We start from the raw sequence: 10248 nt of genomic DNA on the forward strand, positions 1-10248 counted from the left end.
TAGCGAAGAGAAAAACGATGGGGAAGGGGTAAAAAATCCACCACCATCCATGGATAGGACCCATTAGATGGACGTGCAGATCCAGCTGTATGTGTTAGATTAGATGATGGGCCCTGAACAGGCCTTCCTGGTCCAACGCGCCGAATCAAAGTTTGGGTCATGATTAACTTTGGGTATTAGTTTAATTAAAAGTTATTAGTTACTAATAATTAAATAGGGAAGCATGTGCGATGTGCCATGCGCGAATCATACACATGGGTGCACGATCCTAGCCGTCTCTTATATGGGTCCGATAGTTTAGATGCCCTGCTGAAAAAGTAAATGATGCACAAGTTCGGTGGGCCATATGAAACAAGTGTACTGTCAGGAATAAAAACATGAGTAATCCTGCAGCGATTCGTTGGGAGGTGATTCATAGGCTGTATTACAGCAACACGTGTCGTCTTCCTCACCATGATACACGCATATATTAATTTATATATATGTAGGGAAATAATTCTATGCGAGATTATCGGAACTTCCCATGAGGTCAGCTGTGTAGGCCCACCGTGAGTTTCAACACCTGGTCAAGGGTTCGAGTACCCATAGGTGGTGATATTCCATTAAGGCGTGAGTATGTGGTGGTGTGTGTGCGTGTGTAAAAAAGAAAAAAAGCTGTGTGGGCCCACCATGATTCGTGTCCAAAATCTACCCCATCAGTCAGGTGCACCATTCTATGTTGGGCCTCAGGCTTAAAAATCAAGTCAATTGATAACTTTTGTGGGCCACACCACGGACAAAAGTTGAGAGGGGTTACACTCTCATTAAAACATTCATAATCATTTGTTAGGTTCACCGAGGTGTGGTTCACAAATCCAACCCATACATTATGTGTGTCCCACTTAGATGAGGGTCAGACCAAGTTCCAGATACATCCAAATTTTAGGTGAGCCCTACCAAGTGCCTTTATATGTTTTAGACGTGTCTTTACATGATTTTAGATGGTATGGCCCACCTTAGATCTGTATTATTTTTGGGATATCCCATGGTTAAAGGGGACCCATCAAATTTCGGTGTTGATGTTGGATAACTTCCCCTGAGGTCGAACTATGTGGTCTCCACCGTGACATGTGTCTAACATCAACCCCATCAGTCTATGGTACCATTTCATGATAGGGCTAAAGTCTTAAAAATTAAGTCAATTCATGACTTCGGTGGGCCACACCACATACAACAGTTGAGAGGAGTTACCCTCCCATTAAAACATTCATAATTGTTTGTTGGGCCCACCAAGATGTGGTTCACAAATCCAGCCCATCCATTATGTGTGTCCCACTTGGATGAGAGGCCAAGCCAAGTTTCAGCCGCATCCAAAACTGATGTGGCCCACAAAGTGCTTTTATATGTTTCACGCATGTGTTCACGTGGTGTTAGATGGTATGGGCCATCTGAGTTCCATATTAGCCTGATTTTTGGAATATACCATAACCTAAATGGGAACCATCAAATTCTCGGCATTCCGTGTGTCAACATCCATTATGATGTTCAACATACATCACGGTGGGGCCCACACAGCTCGACCTCATCTGTGTGTGTGTGAGATAGACATCTAAGTCCATCTATTGCTTGAGTCAGGCCATTTCTTACTATGGAACCTCAGGATAGACGGACTATATCTAACACTTTCACTCATGGATTGGTTCTCACACTCATGTGAAACAGGGCACACATCTCCGGCTCCCGGGCTGGGCCAATCATCATTGGCCGGGTGCGGCCAGGGCACTGGCCCTTGAGCTTGGGCCAAGCTTCGTCCCGTGATACGCCGTCCATTACTTAAGCTAGAAATAATACTTCGTATTAGTGGCCATCAAATGGATAGTCAGTGAAGAGGAGTTCAAGATCGTCCAATGGATCTGATTTTAAGTAGCTCATATCTAAAGTGGGGCCCACCATTTGGTTTTTGGCGTGCATGTATGAGACGACAGGGAAGTTTCTTACATCCGACATGGATTGTCACACCCTTCAGAAGAACATCTGAACCGTGGAAATGGTGGGCCATGCAATGATGTTCACCTAGAGAAGAAATTGGAACAATCCACTCATTAGGCGGGCGACGGACGTACACTGAATAGGACAATCAGCTGTGCATTGATTTTTAGGCTGTAGAACGCCTGATGAATGATCCATTCAGGCGATCTTTCTGATGCGTCCCACCATTTGAACGGCTCAGAAGCTACAAGAAAGTGACACGTTAGTGGAAAAAAAAAAAAAAAAAAAAAACAAGTGGCATACGTGACCATTTTTCCACCTGAAAATTTCCAGGGCACTCAGATACCACTTTACGAGTTTTGTACAAGTGGGGCCACTTAGCATGGAAGATCCTAGCCGTCCAATCTTTCACCTTTAGTCGTACCATGGGTCCCACGTGCTGGGATCCACCCCTACGCGGAGGCTCGTGACACAATGGTGCCTCGCGTGCAACCACCTCACGTGGAAACAAATCAATCTGTACCGTTTATTTATCTTATTCAAACGTGGGCCACCCACCTGCTAATCCTACGGGCCTGATTCTTGTGATTGAATTGAATTCCGCACTGCGGTTTGATGAACGACTTAGATATTGCACACGTGTTCATCAACCGTGTGAGGCTAGTACCATCTGCATTCCTCTCAACGTGGGCCATCCTCTGGGACATACATCGGCCACCTGTCGAGCCAGCTAACAACAACCGTTGAGTCCACTCCACCAACAGCTCAGATCTCGCGCACACCTTCACAGTTGTCCGGAGCGGCTTCCCTCTGAGAGTGGATTGGCTAGTGACCCTGACACTAGCCAATGGCTAGTGGTCGGTGCTCTGTGGGCCCCACAATGATGTATTTGTTTCATCCATGCTGTTCATCTATTTTTCTAGATCATTTTATGGTATAGTAACAAAAATGAGGTATATAGTAATTTCAAATGGACCACATCACAGGAAACAGTGTTGATTGAAAGTCCACCATTAAAAACTTCTTGGGGGCCATAAAGTCTTGGATCAAGATGATCTTTGTTTTCTCCCTTCATCTGGATCTGCGTGACCTAATAAACAGATTGGATATCAAATAAACAGGACAGTGGGCCTTAAGAGGATTTTAATGGTGTGTATTCAATCACTACTGTTTTCCTGTGATGTGCTCCACCTGAGATTTATATTCCCCTCATTTTTTGGATCAATCACTAAAATGATCTGTAAAAATGGATAGACGGCATGGATAAAACATATAATTCATAGTGGGGCCCACAGAGCACCGACCACTAGCCACCGGGCTAGTGGCAGCGACACAAGCCAAGTCTCTCGCGCGCTCTGCAATCTCAGGTCAGTCTCTCTAATCAAAGCAAAAGAAAACTCGCGGGGCGATTTAGGAGTCCTAAAACTCGCCGATTATTTCCGCCTGAGACTGGAAAATCGCGCGCAAGGTATCCGTTCTTCTGCTGTCATCATCCTATTGAGCTGCAGTTCCTTTATTACTATATTCAAATAAAACCTGATTCCCGATTTTCTGGATTTGGGAAAAACAAATTCCGAAACCCGATTTCCGATTTTCTGGATCTGGTTTTGAGGGATTTGGAATCGTTTTCTTGTATTGAAATCTGAAGAATCTGTTAAAAGGCTCTCGTCGAATTTCGAAATCAGATTTTGGATTTTTATCGCATGATTCCTCACCATTTTGGATTTTACTAACTAGTCCTCGAGAAACCAAAATTTCCGGCCGGGGCTTTTTGTAGGGTGAAATGACGCAAATACCACCGTTTTTTTTCTTTTTTTCCTTCTTCTTTAAAAAGTGGAGAATGGAGAATTATGGGGTCCACGTGGAATATGTTTTACATCACTAAAATTTATAAGGTGGACCAAACCGTAGAAAAATAATGTGTACCACTGAAAGCATTCAAATTCAAGTGTGGCCCATCTGATGATTCGATCGGCCTGATTTTTGGTCCGTCTGATCAACATGCTAGGATGCACATGTTGGACGGGTTGGATGTTATACAAAACACGTGGGCCCCACAGTTTCAGTTCCACACTTTTCTAGAAAAGTGGACGAGATTTTAGTAATTTCATCTTGAATCAAACATATCCGCAGAATTGCTAAAATTGTCTAGACATTATTTGGAAAAATGAGATTTCCTGAGGAATTGTGTGTAAAAATCCCATAAAATGTCCCTGTTTTATGGGATTTCAATCTCCTGGAATTGTGGAATTCTGGAATTCACAGGTCCTAACTTCAACCTCGGGCTATCAATGGGGCGGTCCGGGCCTGAGGGCTAGTTGGCCCGTTTGATGGGCTTTGGTCTGGGCCTGAGCTATAAATCACAGGCACGATTAGTTAAACGGGCTGAGTTGGCCCACTAGGCCAGGCATATATCTAATTTATGGCCAGATAAATAAATGGGCTGTGATTGGGCTTTTCTAGGCCCAGTATAGACCTGGCCCAACTGGCGTGTGGAAATTTCTTGTATCCTTTGATTCCCTGAAAAGCCCAACTGGTTGGAGTCATTGGACCATAATTTATGGTCCACCTAGTGATTAGCTTCCAACCTATTGTGTGACATCCAACCGTTCCAATAGGTTGTCTCCACCATGACGATCACCTTGTGCAAAAATCAGCCCCATCCACTCATCAGGTGGGCCACACCATAGAAAATAATGTTTAGCTATTCAATAAAATACTTGTTGTATCAATAGATATTTGGACCCATATCTTTCAATTACGAAAAATAATTAGACAGTACACTAGTTCACGAATTATTATAAAAATTCTATGGGTATGAATATGGATGGGATAGAAGAAAGAATAAACAAGGATCTTTTATTATTCAGTTTTCCTATTGCATTTCATTTCTTTTGTTCCTGTACTTCTTTCTCACTAAGAAGAGGGGATTCGGAAAAAAAAAAATAAATAAAGGATTATGTTGTTCCCTATAGTCATTTCTTTAATGGATAAGAGCATACTCTAGATCGGAATGGTGGGGAAATACTCATTGATCATTTCTACCAACTTAAAGCCCTCATTATGATTCCTTTTATGTAGAAACATCCCTTTGGATACCTTACATTATCTTTATTACTAATCCTGATAATTATAAGCAACAAAATACAAGTGTGGTCCACTCGATGAGTAGATGTGGTTCTTTTTTCACAAGGTGATCCTCAAGATATATACAACTTATTGGATGGGTTGGATGTTGCATGAACATAACTCGCCATCACAGAGAACCCATTCTGCTAAAATTTTCAGGCCTATTGGACACCTGAGTGAGCCACAATCCTCTCAAATCCAGCAGTTGGTGTGCTTCCGACAGGCACTGACACCATTCTCAGCACCTGTATGGAGAAAGATGTGTTAAAACTCATTCTCAGTGGCACCCAAACACACCCTTCACCTCATTCCAAAAAGTTATTATACAATGCTCAGCCAAAAGGTGTACATTACCTTCGGGTTCTTCACTTTAGACACATGGAGTTCTACAGTTTGGTGATCCAAACATTCGATATTATGGGCCTTGTTGTGGACAGCCCATGCACCAAAAATCCTCTAGATAGAAATATTTTTGCTGGATAATTTTGGCCTTTTTCTTGGTTGAGTGTGAATCTTTCCTATATTTTTCTTTCATGGGAGAATTTTGGCCTTTTTCTTGTATGTATCCATGTATGGAATGTTATCGTGCAACTCTGTAGGATATCAGGATCTTTATTCTCTTCCAAGAGTGTTTTTCCTTTTTGGGGGATCAAACACCCCAAAGGGTCTCTTTGGACAAATTCTCAAAACAACAAAAACTATGTTTCCCAAATCAAAAGTTTCTTCTGGTTACAGTAATGACATATTTGAAGAGAATTAAAAAGAACCCTAATCCTAATTAATATAGTTCACCACTTACAATTAGGATACATGGGTAGCACCTTCTTCTGGTTGGAGTTGGACACTTGGTTGTTGGCCCTTCTAAAGATTGGTCTATATCTTTTTTCGTTCGTCGAATATAAGTCTTCAGCTCCTCTCTTTCTTTTGTATAATTACATTTCAAAACTCTATGGTGAGTGACTATGCAGACTTGCCAAGATAGAATTGGAAGCAATTTTGTTTGAAAAGTTTCTTAGTTGATTCTTGGATAAGGGTGTACTGAGAATGTTTCTTACTTTAGCTGATTCAAATGATACTTCTTTTTCCCTTCTTTTGGGAGTGTGAAGAACAAAAGGAAGATGAGCTGTTCAGATTTGTGATTGTCTTCAGGTTATCTTTTCCTCTTTGTTCGGTTTATAATTCTCTAACTAGTGAAGGAGATTCAAGCCTCATCTTTGTCGTGGTACCCCATTGCAGCTTCTAATCATTCATTGCTCCATTGGCATGTACTTAAAGATCGAGTTCTGTCTAGAAGTGTTAGGGATAAGCACTTTATTGGTGATTTGAATTTTTATTTATTATGGATACTTGGCTGAAGTATGATAAACCTGAAATTGGTGTTGTCATTAGTTATTTTTTGCACGATTGAGTAGTTAAATAGAAATCACAGTTTGACTCAGTACAATTATAATAAGAAAGGCCTAACCATGAAATATGAATCATATGGGTCCCACCTTGAATGCCTATATCTCTAAAGAATTAGGAGAGTCACTGTGTCTCGATGATTCTGATCACATGTCCAATGATCAACAAAACAAATGCTGTAGATCATCACAACAGGTCTAGTCACAATTGGTTTCTTCTGTGTAGCGCTACCCACCTTGGATTACCCATGCTTCTCAGAATTCCTTTGATGGAAAAATCTTAACATTTCAATGACTGGCAAAATACATGTTTCAGATAGATCACAATGAAAAAAGCTCCAATCACCAACCTAGGCCATTGCCCATAAGGTGGGTCCCACATTTGAGTCTCAATAATTGCTCTGTTGTAACGATCCTAACCATCAAATCAGTAGGTAGAAAACTGGGCAGCCCTGAATCAATCACGACAAGAAAGCTCCAGCCATCAACTTAAGACTGCCCACTATGTTAGCCCACCTTGGTTTACCTATGCCCCTCGCGAAACACATTGATTAGATGAACCTGAAAATCCTACCAGTGGGTGAACAAAATGGATGGCGAACATCAACTATAATGGAAAAGCTTTGATCGTCAATTGATACTTCCCATAAATTGACACCGACCTTGGCCTTGGATAACCCATGTCTCCCAATAATCATTTCGACCAAACTATCCTAACCATCCTATCAACGTCAAAAGAAATGAATGGTCAAAGTCGGTCATGATTATAAAACTCCAACATCAATCTAGGTTATTCAACATGTGATCATAACCAAGAACCACTCTCATTGGATGATCATAACCATCCGTTTAGTGACGAGCAAAACCGGTGGCCCAAATCAAACATAATAAAAATCTTCAAGTCATCAACATGAACCACCCAATATTTGAGGCCCCAAGTTTCATTTACCATGTCTCCAAAGCAATTGATTGATCTGATGGTCCAAACAGAGAGCTGTCTCTCCTTTCGAAGGTCTGCTAGCTGATTCACATGGAGGCCAGACATCTCAAATGTAAAAAGCACATAACCTATTTCCAAAGTTGCAAAACTTCAATAACAAGATGACAACATAATTACAACATTGTATTTCTTTCCTAACACAAATTCCATGGGCTTCTAGCTTTTAGCTTCCTTAGCTTGTTTAACCTTGAAATTATTCAAAACTTGGGTAAGTTCAACCATCTCCCCTTGTAAGGTTGCTTTTGGATGTACCGCAAAATAACATCGAAACCAATATTTTAAGGGAATTGACTACCATCTGTCCCACTTGCGTATGGGGCACTATGGGAAGTGGAACATAACCATGTAGACTTCCTTTTTTTCCTCCCATTTTTCCGGTCCTAGATCGTTATCAGGAACACTTCAGAGCCAACCTGAAATGTTCTCGATATAGGTTTGGGCAGGAAAAAAGGATCCTGCCCATCTTCCAAATGCAGCCTAAGAATCATGCTCCAAAGATCATCCAAGACTAGAATTAAACCCTCATATCGCTTCTTATTAGAAAATTCAACAAATGTAAGGGGAAATAGTAACTAAAGATCTCATCAGTTACACTACAAAAGAAACATGGGCAATTGTCATCCATTACTAGTGGTTAATGTTAGGAATTGCTTTCATCCTCTCATTTCTGATTGTTCTATCAATGAAATCTTATTAATTATTAAAGATAACACATGCTTTTGTTGAGAAATATTTGAAGCCCCCAACAATGTAACATACAAGGGTTGCAGCTGAGGTCTCCCACCCCGACCCCGGTCTGAGCTCAGCTTATTTTGGGCTGGGTTTGGGTTGTGCCTCGAGGCCCATGGTTTGGGTTGGGCCTTAATGTGAGGCTCTATGTAAGTAATTGGGCTTGATTTGGGTTGCATCTACCCAAAAGCCAGACGCATCTACCCAAAAGCCAGACCAGTAGATTGGACCTGGCCCAAGTTATCTAACAGTAGTGGGCTCAGTATCTGTCTCGTGTGCCTGCCGCAGTCTGAGTCTGATCCCTTAGTTCATGGGCCTGGACTTGGGACCTTAGATCATTGGCTGGACTTGAACATGTTTTGACCCATCCCAGTTGCAACCCTACTGGTCATTGATGCAGATAAATACAATAGAAAGATGATCTAGTGGACTAGGTGTAGGGTATCCTTCCCATGCACCTAGTTGCATATGGATTTTGTTTGACCTATTTATACCATCATTTGGTCTAGTTAACTCTTCATAGGCCACTTTGAAAAAAAAAAAAACTAATACTGATCAGATGATCCAAACTGTTAAGTCAGTGGCATACAAATGTGGTTGGGTAAGATTGTTGATAGAAGATAAAACCCATTTGCGAATGTTTAGGATCATCCAATTTCTGTGATTTTCCACAAGAACATAAGAAGGGTGGAGCAGGTATAATAGATGGTTCAGGTAGGTGATATGAATTCTGACAAATCCAAATGCAAATAGGTGCATGGGAAGGTTTTCATTCTCTGAATCCACTAGACCATCTCTCCATACAATAGCTTATTGGCTAAAAGAAGTTAGTAAATTGGGAATCTTTAACCCAACAGATTTTGTTGGATTTGGTCCATTTTGCATCCCACCACGCATCTGCCAGCAGTTACAACCGAGGTGCCGCAACTTCCTTATCAGATTCTTCATACAAAAGAAAACTACTTGCCAAAAAAGACCAAAGTCCATTTAGATCTGTCACTATGCTGAATTCAGTATTTAATACCAGTTCATGAAATATGTGTTGACTAACATGAATGAGTGAGTTCTGAATTTAAACAAGGGGACTTCATCACATTTACATTACTGTTTCATATTGTATTACTGTAACAGATTTTGTTCTCTGTTTTTTGGTAGGAAAGTTTGTGAGGTACTTGCAACAAAATCCCGAAACTGAGTATTGCTGGTACTGCAGTCGCATCGCTATGCTGAAGAACTGTTTGCTACATGGAAGTTGATCTCACAGAAAAGTAATTTCTCCATGCCTCAAGTAGGTACCTCAGTTTTTTATATGCTTGCTTGCTTGTCTTCTTTTAGGAGAAGCTAAAATCTTGCCTAATCACATTGAGAGTAGGAGTTCAAATGGGCGCCAAAACATCTAACTTTATTGGTTACATGTAACACGTGTATAGTCATTAGGACCAATAATTTTTAGTTCTCTTTCATTGAGGTGGGCCTAATGGGTTTTATTAGAGTGCGCAACGGAATCAAACCCTTCTCCAGTGAATCAAACTCAACTTGTCCGTCAAAGACCACCTGTATACGATCATGTCAAATTTCAACGGAATCTAAATAAGAAGGGCTTAGATCATAGCTGTTGTGAATCGTTCGCGATGTAGAGATCACTGTGCCAATGATGATCCTCCTCTCCTTGATCTATCCCAATATAGAGAGGTGAGAAACCCATGTTGGATCCAGTAATAGGTGCCAAGGTAGATGTACACCATCCACAATAATGGACCACACAATTACACGTGCATAAGGGAGAATGGGATAAAGGAGATGGAGATTATCTCTCCTCTCCCTCTTTCCTCTCACACACCTAAGGGGTTGGGTGTCCAGGCTCTCTCTAAAGGTAGCCTATCCTCTGGGATAGAATCATATATAAGGGTTAGGATTTCAAGGATGCATATGGTTTACAAGCTTGGGTGTAACCTACTGTGAAGGAAGTCTGTCAATTCGCATCATCCATGCACATACTCATGATCTAATCCTTCCATT

At 41.2% G+C, this 10248-nt stretch overlaps 1 long non-coding RNA gene across 1 annotated transcript; it reads left to right on the forward strand.

Annotated features, from left to right (window-relative positions):
* The first annotated feature begins 3230 nt into the window (after positions 1–3230).
* Positions 3231–9838, forward strand: LOC131248409 (uncharacterized). The gene is made up of 2 exons (XR_009172222.1): positions 3231–3436; positions 9385–9838. It is a non-coding gene; the product is annotated as an uncharacterized LOC131248409 (long non-coding RNA).
* The last annotated feature ends 410 nt before the right edge of the window (positions 9839–10248 follow it).

Source organism: Magnolia sinica, chromosome 6 (assembly GCF_029962835.1).
Source record: "Magnolia sinica isolate HGM2019 chromosome 6, MsV1, whole genome shotgun sequence".
Lineage (NCBI taxonomy): Eukaryota > Viridiplantae > Streptophyta > Magnoliopsida > Magnoliales > Magnoliaceae > Magnolia > Magnolia sinica.